This window comes from Entelurus aequoreus, linkage group LG22, assembly GCF_033978785.1.
Source record: "Entelurus aequoreus isolate RoL-2023_Sb linkage group LG22, RoL_Eaeq_v1.1, whole genome shotgun sequence".
NCBI classification, from domain to species: Eukaryota; Metazoa; Chordata; class Actinopteri; order Syngnathiformes; family Syngnathidae; genus Entelurus; species Entelurus aequoreus.
In genome coordinates, this window is record NC_084752.1 from 15,059,336 (window position 1) to 15,076,787 (window position 17,452).

The window sequence follows — 17,452 nt, forward strand, 5'->3', positions numbered from 1 at the left end:
TCACCCTCTTCCCTTTCACTCTTTGACTATGTTGCAGTCCGGCGCAGGGCTTTTTGCGACTGGGGGGGGGGGGGAGGAAGGGAGGGTGGGGGGGGGGGGCGAGGGGGGTCCCATTAATTAGGACGCATGGCTGGAAGGAGGAGGAGCCCGGCGGAATTATCATGCCTTGTTCTCATCTCATCTTTGCTCTCATTTAGTCGTGTGGTGACTTTTCCAGAATAGCTTTGTGCGCTAAATGAGGAGAGAGAGAGCGAGAGAGAGAGAGAGAGAGAGAAATGGAGAAGACCCGGGGAGGGGAGGGGAAGAACCGGGGGGGCCCACTTGCAGGGGAGAGAGGGAGAGAAATAATCATATTTAAGCCTTTTTTTACGCGTAAAAGTTCACTTCTGTTTGGATTACATCGACAAGAAGTTTTTTTTTTTTTTTTTTCCTCCCTCCAACGGTGGATGATTGTTTGTTGCGTAAAGGTAATATAGAGACGCGCCATAGATCAGCCGTGATGACGCGTCCTCAGGGGCCGCGCGCGGCCCTCGAAAAGCGCTCATAATTCAGACCATGCATTTTTTTTGTTTTCATTACTTCATCTTTCTCTCAAACATTCCTTCAGGTTAATGTAATAATCCTTATTTCTCATTTCTTTCTTTAATTTTAATTTGAAAGCTAATGTAGAATGAACGTTATATGTTTATGTTGCATATCATATTGTGAGAATATGCAAAAAAATAAAAATACTATTGTTAAACACATTAGAAAATGTAATTTCAACATCTCCACCTGTCAATTGTTAAAGTCGCCGACAATGTGTTTAAAAACCCCCCCAAAAAAACATGCATTTTTTTTATTGCTCATTTCAAATGTAGAATTTTGTTTGTTTACTCATGCAACGTATAGTCATACAAAAAAGCTGGGAAAACGAGGAAAAAACCCCCACATTGTTTACCAGGATTTCACAACAGTATCATTTCACAGTAAATACTGCAATCAAAATGAAAACATTACTGTAAAAATTACAGCACCCTTATATTTAACAGTAAATTACTATGAATGTTAGGTTAATTAATGCACATTTCACTGTACATTTACAATGGAGGTGTTTACAGTGAAACTTAGAAGTATTCTTCAATAAATATGAATGCATTTAAAACGCATGCAAACTTATTACATATTTACTTAATAACAATAAGCCATGCATTTTTTGATGGATAAATGCTGCTATACTGTACACTGTGAAAAATAGCATTTCACAGTAAAATACATGCCATCAAAATGAACTCTAACCTCACAACAAGTTACTGTAAAAATTACAACACCCTTATATTTCACAGTAAATTACAATAACTGTTACATTAATGAATGCAAATTGTACTGTAAATGTACAATGGAAATGTTTACAGTGTAACTTACAAGAATTCTTCAATAAATATAAATACATTTAAAACACATGCAAACTCAGTTATTTTTTATATCAGAATTGAATATTTACTGAATAACAATAAGCCATGCATTTTTAGATAATACAGTTTCACAGTAAAATACTGCAATCAGAATGAACTCTAACCTTACAACAAATTCCTGTAAAAATTAAAGCGCCCTTATATTTCACAGTAAATTACTGTGAATGTTACGTTAATTAATACAAATTTTACTGTAAATTTACAATGGAAATGTTTACAGTGAAACCTAAAAGTATTCTTCAATAAATATTAATGCATTTAAAACACATGCAAACTTATTTAATTAGGCTAAGTTATATCTTATATGGGAATTAAATATGTATTTTTAGAAATACAAATTCTCAGTAAAATACTGCAATCAAAATGCACTCTTCAACCTTACAACAAATTACTGTAAAAATTATGTCGCCCTTATATTTCACAACATTTAAATTCACAGTAAATTACTGTGAATGTTACGTTAATTAATGCAAATTTTACTGTAAATTTACAATAAAAATGTTTACAGTGAAACTTAGAAGTCTTCTTCAATAAATATGAATACATTTAAAACACATGCAAACGTATTTATTTTGTTATTTTTATATCGAAATTAAATATTTACTTAATAACAATAAGCCATGCATTTTTAGATAAATACATGCTGCTATACTGTAAAAAAACAAAACAATTTCACAGTAAAAATACTGCAATCAAAATGAACTCTAACCTTACAACAAATTACTGTAAAAATGATAGCACCCTTATATTTTACAGCAAATTACTATGAATGTTATTTTAATTAATGCAATTATTACTGTAAATGTACAATGAACATGTTTACAGAGACATTTAGAAGTATTCTTCAATAAATATGAATACAACTAAAACACATGCAAACTTATTTATTGAGTTATTTTTATATGGGAATTAAATATTTACTTAATAACAATAAGCCATGCATTTTTAGATAGATAAATGCTGCTATATACCGTAAACAAATACAATTTCACAGTAAAAATACTGCAATCAAAATGAACTCTAACCTTACAACAAATTACTGTAAAAATGATGGCGCCCTTATATTTCACAGCATTTAACTTCACAGTAAATTACTATGAATGTTACGCTAATTAATGCCAATTTTACTGTAAATTTACAATGAAAATATTTATAATGAAACTTAGAAGTATTCTTCAATAAATATGAATACATTTATGCAAACTTATTTAATTTGGTTAAGTTATTTTTTATATCATAACTAAATATGTACTTAATAACAATAAGCCATGCATTTTTAGATAGATACATGCTGCTATACTGTAAAAAAAACAACAACCCTTTCACAGTAAAATACTGCAATCAAAATTGACTAACATTACAGCAAATTCATGTAAAATTCATGCAAATTCATTAGTGAAAGTTTGTGTGCCCTTATGTTATTTCACAGTAAATTACTGTAAATGTTACTGTGAAATCCATGTATTCTTAGCCACAATTCCTTGTAAATAATTCCATAATACAATCCAAAATATAATTTTTAGTTTATTGTTGTCAGCTTAGACTATTGCAGAAATGACCCCTTTTACACCTTTCCACGCCCACTGCAGTCACACCCTGTGTTTTCTGACCAGCTGACCTCCTTTCGGTTTGCATAAGTGATTCAGATGGACTCGTTATGTGGAACCCCTGTTCTCCAAAAATGCTCCTGCAGTCTGCAAAGGCCCCTCCCCTCTCTCTGCTCTTTCCCAACCAGGTGTTGATGATTGGGCCGTGCAGGCACACTGCGGTCTGTTAGCTCCAAGTGGCGTCCAGCGATGTGTTAGTGACCTCATGCAAGGAGACGCAGCGCCCGCTGCAAGCTCAGACGGCTGTTAGCCGACAGCTGCGGGGGGAGAGCTGTACACATTGTAGCCATTTTGTGAGACCCCAAAGTTGGGTGTCAGGTCTCTACTCTCCCAAAGGCCTCTTAACTCCCAGCACAGCAAATATAGATGGGAATGGAGACAGAGTGATACCTCAGCTTGTGTCCCTCTGTATAAAACATGTACTGTATAAATCACACATCATTACAGGAAGGGTCACTCTCGGAGGCGCGCCATTGGACGCTTTTTCTTCGCCAAGGCCGGGCGTGATTGGAGGAGAGCGGATTTATCTGGCGGTGGGCTCTCCGGAGAGGCGGCCATATTTTATGTGACTGGAGATGTAATAACAGGCCCCTTACAAATCCCTGACGGCCCGGCTTTTTCCCTGCCTTGCAGTGCTGTTGGAAGCTTAGTTCACAGCCATTAGCACAGTGAGAACTGTAGAAGCAGTACGAACAGTAAGAACAGTAAGAATACAGTAGGAACAAAACAAGAACAGCAAGAACAGTCGGATCACTACTAATCATTGACAGCACAAGCATATTGACAGTACATTTTTCAAAAATCTGATTAACCACACTTTTGAATTTGGATTAATCATGATTAATCACAGGTTATTATGCACTAGCCTAATTTAAACTCATTTAGAAAATTACACTAAAACGGTATAACTTGACATAACTACTTTTAACTAGTGCTGTTTAATGATGCATTTTTTAAATCAGATTAATCACACTTTTGAATTTGGATTAATCATGATTAACCACAGGTTGTTATGCGCTAGCAGGATTTAAATTAATTTTTAAAATTACACCAAAACGGCATAATTGGACAGAACTAGTTTTAACTAGTGCTGTTTAATGATGCATTTTTAAAATCAGATTAATCACTCTTTTGATTTTAGATTAATCATGATTAATGCATACACTTGCATCATTTAAGTTAATTTTAAAAATTACCCCAAAACGGTATAGTTTGACAGAACTCATTTGAACTAGTGCTGATTAATGATGCATTTTAAAAATCAGATTAATCACTCTTTTGAATCTAGATTAATCATGATTAATCCACGCACTAGCATAATTTAAATTAATTACAAAAATTACACCAAAACGGTATAATTTGACATAACTAGTTTTAACTAGTGCTGTTTAATGATGCATTTTTAAAATCAGATTAATCACACTTCTGAATTTGGATTAACCATGATTAATCACAGGTTGTTATGCGCTAGCATGATTTGAATTAATTTAGAAAATTACACCAAAAGGGTATAGTTTGACATAACTAGTTTTAACTAGCGCTGTTTAATGATGCATTTTAAAAATTAGATTAATCACTCTTTTGAATTTAGATTAATCATGATTAATCCATGCACTAGCATAATTTAAATTAATTAAAACAACTACACCAAAACGGCATAATTTGACAGAACTAGTTTTAACTAGTGATATTTAATGATGCATTTTTAAAATCAGATTAATCACACTTCTGAATTTTGATTAATCCTGATTAATCACAGGTTATTATGCACTAGCCTAATTTAAATTAATTTAGAAAATTACACCAAAACGGTATAACTTGACACAACTAGGTATAACTAGTGCTGTTTAATGATGCATTTTTATAATCATATTAATCACACCTCTAAATTTGGATTAATCATGATTAATCACAGGTTGTTATGCGCTAGCAGGATTTAAATTCATTTAGAAAATTACACCAAAACGGTATAATTTGACATAACTAGTTTTAACTAGTGCTGTTTAATGATGCATTTTTTAAATCAGATTAATCACACTTTTGAATTTGGATTAATCATGATTAACCACAGGTTGTTATGCACTAGCATGATTTAAATTAATTAAAACAATTACACCATAACGGTACAATTTGACAGAACCAATTTTAACTAGTGCTGTTTAATGATGCATTTTAAAAATCAAATTAATCACTCTTTTGAATTTAGATTAATTATGATTAATCCATGCACTAGCATAATTTAAATTAATTAAAAAAATTACACCAAAACGGCATAACTTGACACAACTAGTGTTAACTAGTGCTGTTTAATGATGCATTTTCATAATCAGATTAATCACACCTCTAAATTTGGATTAATCATGATTAATCACAGGTTGTTATGCGCTAGCATGATTTAAATTCATTTAGAAAATTACACCAAAACGGTATAATTTGACATAACTAGTTTTAACTAGTGCTGTTTAATGATGCATTTTTAAAATCAGATTAATCACACTTCTGAATTTGGATTAACCATGATTAATCAGAGGTTGTTATGCGCTAGTATGATTTAAATTAATTAAAACAATTACACCAAAACCGCATAATTTGACAGAACTAGTTTTAACTAGTGCTGTTTAATGATGAATTTTTAAAATCAGATTAATCACACTTCTGAATTTGGATTAACCATGATTAATCATAGGTTGTTATGCACTAGCATAATTTAAATTAATTTTAAAAATTACATCAAAACGGCATAATTGGACAGAACTAGTTTTAACTAGTGCTGTTTAATGATGCATTTTTAAAATCAGGTTAATCACACTTCTGAATTTGGAATAATCATGATTAATCACAGGTTGTTATGAGCCATTATAAATTAAATTAATTTAGAAAATTACACAAAAACTGTATAATTTGACAGAACTAATTTTAACTAGTGCTGTTTATTGATGCATTTTTAAAATCAGATTAATCACACTTTTGAATTTGGATTAATACTCATTAAACACAGGATGTTATGCACTAACATAATTTAAATTCATTTTAAAATTTACACCAAAACAGTATAATTTGACACAACTAGTTTTAACTTGTGCTGTTTAATGATGCATTTTTTAAATAAGATTAATCACACTTTTGAATTTGGATTCATCATGATTAACCACAGGTTGTTATGCTCTAGCATGATTTAAATTAATTTTTTAAATGACACCAAAACGATATAATTGGACATAACTAGTTTTAACTAGTGCTGTTTAATGATGCATCTTTAAAATAAAATTAATCACACTTTTGAATTTAGAATAATCAAGATTAATCCATGCACTAGCATAATTTAACTAAAATAAATTAGTACTGTCAAATGATAATAAAAAAAATAATCAGATTAATCACACTTTTGAATCTGGATTAATCATGATTAATCACAGTTTTTTTCCATCTTGCAAAATGTAAATTATTCAAAAAATACCCACAGGTTATTACTTGCTTGCATAGTTTGGATACAATTAGAAAATGCCCCAATATTTGGACACAAATGCAATATTTATTTCGGAATGTCATATAGGAACATTTAAAAAAATATTTTAATTGAATGTACATCAATTATTGGATCGAAACTTGCTAACAGTTTGACTTAAGTCCAGTCAGGGTGTATTTTGTCACAAAATGTGTCACATAGCAAACCAGTCGGAGTTCCCTTAGTCATCTTTGCACTGATGTATGCATTGACCTGATCACTGACTGTAGAACAGCCTTTCAGGTAGTCATCCACGATTAGGGTAAAGGAACATGTGCAGGCAAAATAAATTATAAGATAAATCTGTGTACATATATGAATAATGTGATAACTTTTCGTGATTAATCAGATGAGTTAATTTGGACAGCTTTATAGTTTTAACCAAACTATTGTGGGCTTGTGTAAGACATTATATCAACCAATTTGGTTACAGTGGAATATAAAATAGGTATCAATAGTATCCCTCTGAGGCAGGCGTCTACAACCTTCAGTTTTAAAAGAAACATTTTTCTGCCTCTTCCACTGGAGAAAAATAGTATAGAGCCGCAGAATGTAACACATATAATACACTTTTAAAAGTTGGCATCTTTTTAATTTTTTATTGGACAGGAAGAACAATCTGTCCACGTGAAATTAAACTATTTTTTCTTTTGTCTTTTATTTTAATTATAGAACTCTAAAAAAATGCAAACTTTAAAAAAATAATCTGAGGGAGCTATGGCAGAAGGGCCACATGTGGCTCCACAGCCGCGGATTGCATCCCCTTGCTCTAAATTATATGTCATTTAATAGCATTTAAGTGCCATCAGGACAAAAAAGTCCTCAGGGAGTTCAATAATTTTTGGATTTATATATTTTTTTAACTTTTTTTGCTCAAATCTCTCGATCAACTTCAGTCCTACATGTTTTTATTTTTTTATTTTAACCCTTTGAATGCCAATTTTAGCTAATTATATATTTTGAAAACTCTGCGTGAAATGACTTATTATCCTTATGCCAATAGAGTAAATGTATAAGACAGGGGTGTCAAACGTACGGCCCGAGGGCCGGGATCAGGCCCACGAACAGGTTTTATCCGGCCCCCCGGGATACGTTTGCGAAGTATGAAAATTAACCTGAAATTTTTGAACGCAATAAACTGCTGTTCTACATGTGTCCACTGGATGTCGCAATAACAATTATTTGTATCTTTGTAGATGATGCTACACATGTACAAAATAAACCACATGATGTTAGTACATCAGTCGAGGAAAATGATCAAACTACATAAATAACATACTGTAATTTGATTTTGATATCATTTTTTTTTATCTTAGTTGAAAATGAACACCAAATGAGTTGACTGATGAACAATATCACATCATTTTTTCAGAAAATATTAATAACGACAAATAAAGTTAGAATACTCTTAACCGCAACATGTAAGTGTAAAAAAACCCCAACAACATTATGATTTGTACATTTTCAGAATGTGCTTGTTCTATTTTTAAACAAAGAAAACAATCTGAAGTTGTCTTTATTTTTAAGTTATCGTGCCATGATTTTACCAGTCCGGCCCACTTGGGAGTAGATTTTCCTCCATGTGGCCCCCTCAGTTTGATATACTAGTGTAATTATCAGGCCTGAATATCAATTTTTTGTTATTAGTAATAAAACGGCATTGTTTTAATTTTTGTTGTGTCAGGTTCCAAGCCAACAGCCGTTTAGTATCATGGGACAAAAAAGTCCCCATTGACTATCATTACAACTGAAATGTGTACAGTCATTACACAAAATAATTATGCATTTTCTAATTTCAGGGATTAATTTGTGAGAAAAAAAGCACAGACAGCACTCACCTGGGCTAAAATTGTTTTCCAATTTATTGTTGATTCACGTGTTGATCACTTGCCAGGAGAACGGTACATTTCGGACTGCATTTGTGTGACATTTGGTGGAGGAGGAATTATGGTGTGGGGTTGTTTTTCAGGTGTTGGGCTCGGCCCCTTAGTTCCAGTGAAAGGAACTTTGAATGCTCCAGGATACCAACACATTTTGGACAATTCCATAAAGACATGGATGACAGAGTCTGGTGTGGATGAACTTGACTGGCTTGCACAGAGTCCTGACCTGAACCCGATAGAAGACCTTTTGGGATGAATTAGAACAGAGACTGAGAGCCAGGCCTTCTCGACCAACATCAGTGTGTGACCTCACCAATGCGCTTTTGGAAGAATGGTCGAAAATTCCTACTGTATAGACACACTCCGCAACCTTGTGGACAGCCTTCCCAGAAGAGTTGAAGCTGTAATAGCTGCAAAAGATGGACCGACATCATATTGAACCCTATGGGTTAGGAATGGGATGACACTTCAAGTTCATATGTGAGTCAAGGCAGGTGGCCAAATACTTTTGGCAATATATACAGTTCAACTCAAAAAGTGTATATAGACAAATACCATTAATACAAATTTAGGTAACAGACTATGTTTGCCCTTTTAGTTGAAATATAAAATATACAGAACAACAAATGAAAGAACTTACTTTTGGCCTTCATGGCCTGCAGAGGTTCCGCATGAGGCAACTTCCTGTTCATGTTGTTTGTGTAACATTCTAAATGTTTCAGAGGGGGTCTTTTAGGGTTATTCAATTGGGGAGGGACTAACATATTAGCAGCAAATTCCTAAAAACATTAAGGCGCACTTCTCGAGAGGAACTTGGACAAGTGTAAACACATTGGCTATCCGTTGCATTGACATTTGAACCACACAAAGGCCAGCATCCACTGCAGTTGACACTTGTATTTATAAGAAGTGGACCAAAAACAAATATCCACAGAGGATGCAGGTTTTTAAAATAAGAATAATAGTGAATGGAGATGTCTAGACCTTTGTTTTTTTTAACTTTTTTTTAAAATGTGGCCCCCAGAACAGGTTAGTTGAACAGTCCTATGTAGGGTTGTACGGTATACCGGTATTGGTATAGTACTAATTAATCATATTTGGTACTATACCGCCTCTGAAAAGTACCGGTCCGGATCTACACCTAACATCCACTGTAAGGATACCAAGTACAGGAGCGTATCTAGTCGATACTACTATGATTACATCGATATTTTTTGGCATCACAACATCTTCTTTCGTTTAAAAAAAAAAATCATATTATTTTTATAAACTCAGGAAATATGTCCCTAGACACATGAGGATTTTGAATATGACCAATGTATGATCCTGTAACTACTTGGTATCGGATTGATACCCAAATTTGTGGTATCATCCAAAACTAAAGTAAAGTATCAAACAACAGAAGAATAAGTGATTATTACATTTTAACAGAAGTGTAGACAAAACACGTTAAAAGAGAAAGTAAGCAGATATTAACAGTAAATGAACAAGTAGATTAATAATTCATTTTTTACTACTTGACCTTAATAATTTTGACAAAATAATAGAGTGATACATGACACAATATGTTACTGCATATGTCAACAGCTAAATTAGGAGCCTTTGTTTCTTTACTTACTACTAAAAGACAAGTTGTCTAGTATGTTCACTATTTTATTTAAGGACAAAGTTGCAATAAGAAACATATGTTTAATGTACCCTAAGATTTTTTTGTTAAAGTAGAGCCAATAATGCCATTTTCGTAGTCCCCTTTATTTAGAAAAGTACCTAAAAGTATCGAAATAATTTTGGTACCAGTGCCGGTACCAAATTATTGGTATCGGGACAACACTAGTCCTATGTTAGGGTAACAGGACTGAGTTAAACCCAAGGCACACGGCTAAAATGTGAATTTTAACAAATGTATTCCCTTTTTCCCCATTACAAATATAGTTATCTTAAGAAGTAACACTAATATGTTAAAAAACAACATTTCAAAATGATTTAAAAGATTGCATTTTTATGATAAAGTCACATTTTCGGAAGTGGATTCAGACAACTCATGTTAGTTTTCAAGTGTTCAAGGTCCTTCAAATACATATTTTATATTGTATTGGATAAAAATTTAATCAAATTAATGTGCAGGACACATTGCCTGATTAAAAAAACAAAAACAATAGGGTTAATTTATGGTGAATTTACATATTTTATTTCTTTAGGATGCAAACGACGCAATTTCGGTGGAATGGCCCTTAAACATTTCAAATGTCCTCTTTTTGTAACATTGCATGCATAGGTTGTGTTTTATAAAATATCAATTGTTTATATTGTGACAACTTTATGATAATTCACATTAGAATTTCCTATACGTTTGACAGATACAATACATGTTTGTTTACACAAGGCCTTTACTGGATTAAACGATTGAATATTGTGGTTAAAAAACAGTTTCTCTTCTTTTTTCAATTTGGTTTTTATTAATCAGTCCAACAAAACAATACACAATAATACAATAATAATACAATTCCAATTCCAAAACCAGCAACATTCAGAATAGCAATCAACAGAGCAATTGAGAGGACACAAACATGACACAAAACAATCCAAAAGTAGTCAAACAAAAATGAATAACATCAACAACAGTATCAATATTAATAACAATTCCAATACAGCAGTGATTAGAAATCCCTCATTGACATTATCATTACAGTTATTTATAAAAAAATAAATAAAAACATTTAAAAAGTGAACAATAGTGTCACAGTGGCTCATAAGCTTGGCAACACATTGTGTCCAATATTTTCCACAGAGATAAAATAAGTAATATTTTAGGTTAGTTTAATAGTTAAAACAAATCTAAATAATGGATCCCATATTCCAATATATGACTCATTATTATCTAAACTAAATGCAGTTTTTTCTACTGATATCATCTCCATAACTTGTGTATACCAGTCAGTAAAAACAGTTTCTGAAATATTAGATTAAGTTATGATAAAGATTATTTCTAAACAATAATATGATTTCCCCCCCCCCAGGTATGCTTAATAAGGAACATCACTTGGTTATTGGTACAATTCAACAAGTTCGAAAAGGAGAAGGATGAAGCAGAATCTATTTAAAACTACCCCTTAGCACAGGAGTGTCAAACTCATTTTAGATTGGGGGCCACATGGAGAAAAATCTGGTAAAATCACGGCACGATAACTTAAAAATAAAGACAACTTCAGATTAATTTCTTTGTTAAAAAATAGAACAAGCCCATTCTAAAAATGTACAAATCATACATTAAAGAAACAGTTAAAAAAAAGAAAAAAGAAAAGCAGTTCAGTCCCTAAATATTTTGCAGTCAAAATAAAAGTGGATTCTTTTTAGATTTAAAGTCCCGTAAAAACAAAATAATTACAGTACAGTTTTCGAATGTATAGAAACTCATTTTACAGTAAAATTATTTCGACTGAGCTGCAAGTTTTTGTTTTTTTTTACCATAAAAACATTTTTACAGTGTAGAGCAGTGGTACTAAAACAGAGGTGTCAAACTCATTTTAAATGGGGGGCCACATCGGAAAAAAAATCTACTCCCAAGTGGGCCGGACTGGTAAAATCACGGCACGATAACTTAAAAATAAAGACAACTTCAGATGGATTTCGTTGTTTAAAAATAGAACAAGTGTGACGACCTGGTCGCATGGTGATGCGGGTGTTGTTCTCCCAGGAATGCAGACGGGCTTCGGACATAGCTTGCAGGTAAGAATGATTTATTTAAGAAATAAATAATATTTGAACAAACAAAACCGTGCTCATAGCACTTAAGGTAGAAACAAAAGGGCTAGCATGGGAGCTAGCAAGCAAAATTAGCCTAGCGTGAAAACTAGCAGCTAAAGAACAGGAAACAAAGGTCGTCATCTGTTGTGTGAAAACAAATTAGGAAGCCAGACCGAGTGAGGCCAGGGCAAAGACTAAATAGCCCTCTGATTAGTGCCCGGACAACAGGTGAGCGTCTCGAACACTAACCAGAGGCAGCTGAGCACAATCTGCCGTCATGGCAACAGAAACAAACAAACACAAGGTGCTGAAAACACATGTGACTTGAAAACGTAAACAAACTATGATCCGGGCAGCGGATCCTAACAGTACCCCCCCCCTAAAAGGACAGATTCCAGATGTCCCTTGAAAACAAAAAAACAACTGGAACCCAAAAAAAACAAGCAATAGTTCACGAGTCAAGGGCGGGCGGGGGGAGGACTTGGTGGTGGGTCGCCAGGCCACGTGTCCCCGAATCCACCGGGGACGAATCAAGTGGCGGCGGCGAATGGAACGCCGCTGCCGCAGGCGAGGCGGGCGACCACGGAAAGGCCATGTTTGTGGCCGCCGAGAAGGTGGCCGTGAGTGGCGCCAGAAGTTCAGCAGCCGGAGAGTTCTATGACAACATCTTGGGTGTCGCTGCTGTTTGCGCCACTGGCGTCCATTACCTGACCTCTGAGAGAGCTGCTTGCGCAGCCGGACCACTCGAGGTCGCTGAGACGTAGCCGTGGAAGCGGTAGGCGTCGACGTCGCCGTGGTAGCCGGAGGAGTCGCCGTGGCAGCCGGAGGAGTTGACGTCGCCGTGGCAGCCGGAGGAGTCGACGTTGCTGTCGTGGCAGCCGGAGGAGTCAACGTCGCTGTCGTGGCAGCCGGAGGAGTCGACGTTGTGGCAGCCGGAGGAGTCGACGTCGTGGCAGCCGGAGTCGCCGACGTCGTGGCAGCCGGAGGAGTCGACGTCGTGGCAGCAGGAGTCGCTGTCGTGGCAGCAGGAGTCGCTGTCGTGGCAGCAGGAGTCGCTGTCGTGGCAGCAGGAGTCGCTGTCGTGGCAGCCGGAGTCGCTGTCGTGGCAGCCGGAGTCGCTGTCGTGGCAGCCGGAGTCGCTGTCGTGGCAGCCGGAGTCGCTGTCATGGCAGCCGGAGTCGCTGTCATGGCAGCCGGAGTCGCTGTCATGGCAGCAGGAGTCGCTGTCGTGGCAACCGGTGCTGGTGCGAGAACCAGTCGTGGTGCAGGTGCTGGTGCGAGAACCAGCCGTGGTGCAGGTGCTGGTGCGAGAACCAGTAGTGGTGGTGCAGGTACTGGTGTGAGAACCAGTCGTGGTGCAGGCACTGGTGCGAGAACCAGCCGAAGTGCAGGTACTGGTGTGGGAACCAGCCGAGGTGCAGGTACTGGAACCTGTGGTGGAGCTGGTGCTAGCCTTAGCCTTGGCGCTAGCTTAGGTGCAGGTGGCCTAGCTGGCGGTTGCGGCTTAACAGGCCGAAAAACCGGTGGTGGCGGCCGGGCAGGTGGTTGCGGTTTAGCACGCAGACGGACTGGTGGCGGTGGCCGAGCAGGAGGTTGTGGCTTGGCTGAGCGTAGTTGTGCCACCCCACTAGCACAGCTACCAGTACTAGCCCCCCCCCTCAAGAAGCGGATACCAGACGCGCTCCTTGCGGTTTGGAACCGTCTTCAAGGGTGGGTGGAGGGAGGTCAGGAGGAGGGCAGAATCCTCTCCTCTAAATTGTCCAAAATGTCTATTCTTACTCCCCACTTGAGACTGGGTGGGAGCACAGGGGGAAAAAATATGTGCAGTGGGCGGAGCAATAGTCACTGGGGGTGGAGCTAGAAAGTCAGGTGACTGGGACTGACTAGATTTAGTCCTTAAAAAAATGTCCTGATAATGCTTAATTGCAGAATTAAAGTCACTTGTAAATGGCTGGCAGAAAGAATTGACAGAATGTCTAAAAATGTCTTTGTCTATGGACGGGACAACGTCATCAAGCGGCGTGTCATCAGGGGGTGCCGACGGAATGACGTCATAGCTGCAGTCCCAGTGATTGACAGGCCAGTCATAACAATCTTCGGTAAGGTAGTTGATGGGATTAACAGACCTTTGAAGAGGGGAATCTTGGGCTGAATGTAGCTTGCTGTGTACCGGTGGAGGAGTTTGAGGGAGTGGCACGTCTTGGCAGCAAAGTGAAGACCCTTTGGGCGGCTTCTATCTTCGCTGACGCGTCCGGTACTGCGGAGGTGTGGCAATGTCCTCGGGCCAAACGGAGTGGATTGGGACCAACTTTCCGTTAGGACCCCATAACAGGTCCTCGCGCTCCGAGGGGGAATAGCGAAGAGTCTCCGCCTCCATCGCTCGCAACACCATCCACGTACCTTCGTCCAATTCCTCCATCATGCTCGCTGCGGGAGAACCTTTTCTTGCTGGCTTCCTACTGTGACGACCTGGTCGCATGGTGATGCGGGTGTTGTTCTCCCAGGAATGCAGACGGGCTTCGGACACAGCTTGCAGGTAAGAATGATTTATTTAAGAAATAAATAATATTTGAACAAACAAAACCGTGCTCATAGCACTTAAGGTAGAAACAAAAGGGCTAGCGTGGGAGCTAGCAAGCAAAATTAGCCTAGCGTGAAAACTAGCAGCTAAAGAACAGGAAACAAAGGTCGTCATCTGTTGTGTGAAAACAAATTAGGAAGCCAGATCGAGTGAGGCCAGGGCAAAGACTAAATAGCCCTCTGATTAGTGCCCGGACAACAGGTGAGCGTCTCGAACACTAACCAGAGGCAGCTGAGCACAATCTGCCGTCATGGCAACAGAAACAAACAAACACAAGGTGCTGAAAACACATGTGACTTGAAAACGTAAACAAACTATGATCCGGGCAGCGGATCCTAACAACAAGCACATTCTGAAAATGTACAAATCATCATGTTGTGTTTTTTTTTTACACTAACATGTTGCGGTTAATAGTATTCTATCTTTATTTGTCGTTATTTATACTTTCTGAATAAATGATGTGATAATGTTCATCAGTGAACTCACTGGTGTTAATTTTCAATACATCAAATTATACCAAAATCCAATTACAGTATGTTATGTAGTTTGATCATTTTCCTTCATCATGTGGTCTATTTTGTACATATGTAGCATCATCTACAAAGATACAAAGAATTGCTATTGCGACATCCAGTTGACACATTTAGAACAGCAGTTGTTGTTTTTTTTTTACACTTACATGTTGCGGTTAATAGTATTCTATCTTTATTTGTCGTTATTTATATTTTCTGAATAAATGATGTGATAATATTAATCAGTCAATTCATTAGTGTTAATTTTCAATCCATCAAAACAAAAGAATTGTATAAAAATCAAATTTCAGGATGTTATTAAAGAAGTTTGCTCATTTTCCTCGACTGATGTGCTAACATCATGTGGTTTATTTATTTATTTATTTTACATATGTAGCATCATCTACATAGATACAAATAATTGCTAATGCGACATCTAGTGGACACATTTAGAACAGCAGTTTCTTTCATTCAAAAATTTCGGGTCATTTTTATACTTAGTGAACTCATCCCGCGGGCATGTCTATTACTGATAATTTATTGACAACATATATTTTATTAATGTAGTCATTGATTCAAATATTTATTATTGTTTTATTTGTGGAATGACACATTCATTCCTCAATATTACGTTTGCTATCATTTTGTTTTTTTTCAATTTTATTCACTTCTTGTGTGAACAAAAAATGAAAAAGTGCAATAGTTAAAAGTTGCAGTGTAAAAACACAAACGCATAAATAGGGATACACAATGTATCATATTATTTAAACAAAGTGTTTTAAAAACGATGTTGTCTTTTTGTCCGTGCGGTGAAATTGATGTGATTTCTTTCACCACCTTTGAGAGTTGGCTGAATGGATAAGCAGGGACATAAAAAATGCAGCTGAACACACCAGTCAATAAATTACACGTCAGGACATTCCCCCCCACCCAATGTAAGGCGCAGCTAAAACAGGTGCATAGACTCCCAAGAAATACAAGAAGCACAGACATTGCCCCATGGGGAGTGCATAATGCAGTGTTTCTCTTTCTCTAAAGAGACCTTTTCATGGCTCTCTGCTTAGGACAGAATCACTGCCATGAACACTTCGCCCAGTAGATATTGTTTACATGAATGCCTTTATTGTACAAACTTGAGGCACATTGTGGGAAGAGTGTAAACACAAACATGTGCGGGTCATCAAAAGCACAATTAATGTTATTATTCTCAGGCCCCGAGCAGCAAAGGCTGCGAGAGCTCTATTGTCATTGCTCCGTGCATTATTTTTCTCCAACTTCAATCGCAACTTTGAGGCCCCTAACATGCACAAAAACTCACCAATTTTTGCATTTAAACAAGTTTTTTCTTATGTCTTTTATTTTAATTATAGAACTCTTAAAAAAAATGCAAACTTTTTTGAAAAAATCCAAGGGAGCTATGGCAGAAGGGCCACAGGGGTTGCACACCCCTGCTCTAAGTTATATGTCATTTAATAGCATTTAAGTGCCACCAGGACAAAAAAAGTCCTCAGGGAGTTCAATCATTTTTGGATTTATTATTTCTTCAGAAAGGTACATACAGGTTTTGGAGCAACATATGTTGCCATTGTTGCGTCCGACCAGATGTTCCTCCAGGGAATTTAAGTTTCTGGTCACTCCCAAGTTCTTTTGATGACACATAGGCTGAGCTCAAATTTGAACACCAGGCAGAAGGGTATTTTGTGATTTATTTTCAAAGCTTTGAAAACAAACGTGAGACCAATCCAGTACAGAAGCGTTCACTAGCGCAGCTAAGATCGATCTCCCCTCCCCAAACCCACGGAAGTGCTGTCTTCTTCCATCTGTCCCTCGCTCCCACCCTCGTTGTTATGGCTACTCCCTGAGTTATGGCTACATAACTGCATACCGGTTCTTCAAGGCCGACACACAGTACTTGCAGACCAAAAGAGCACAATTGTGACTATGAAAATAAAGAAGTAACACTTAAATATGGATATATGTAAAAATCTGCTTCCGTCACCATCCAAGCAACGTTATCATGGATGCCCCTGCTTATTTTAGCGAGACAATGCCAAGCCACATTCTGCGCGTGTTACAACAGCGTGGCTTCATAGTAAAAGAGTGCGGGTACTAGACTGGCCTGCCTGTAGTCCAGACCTGTCTCCCATTGAAAATGTGTGGCGCAAT

General features: G+C 36.9%; 1 long non-coding RNA gene across 1 annotated transcript; it reads right to left on the reverse strand.

Moving 5' to 3' along the window:
- Positions 1-8,493: 8,493 nt before the first annotated feature.
- LOC133639940 (uncharacterized) lies at positions 8,494-9,134 on the reverse strand. Its single transcript, XR_009823875.1, has 3 exons — positions 9,090-9,134; positions 8,763-8,859; positions 8,494-8,693 (listed from the first exon to the last, which is right to left on the reverse strand). It is a non-coding gene; the product is annotated as an uncharacterized LOC133639940 (long non-coding RNA).
- Positions 9,135-17,452: the final 8,318 nt, after the last annotated feature.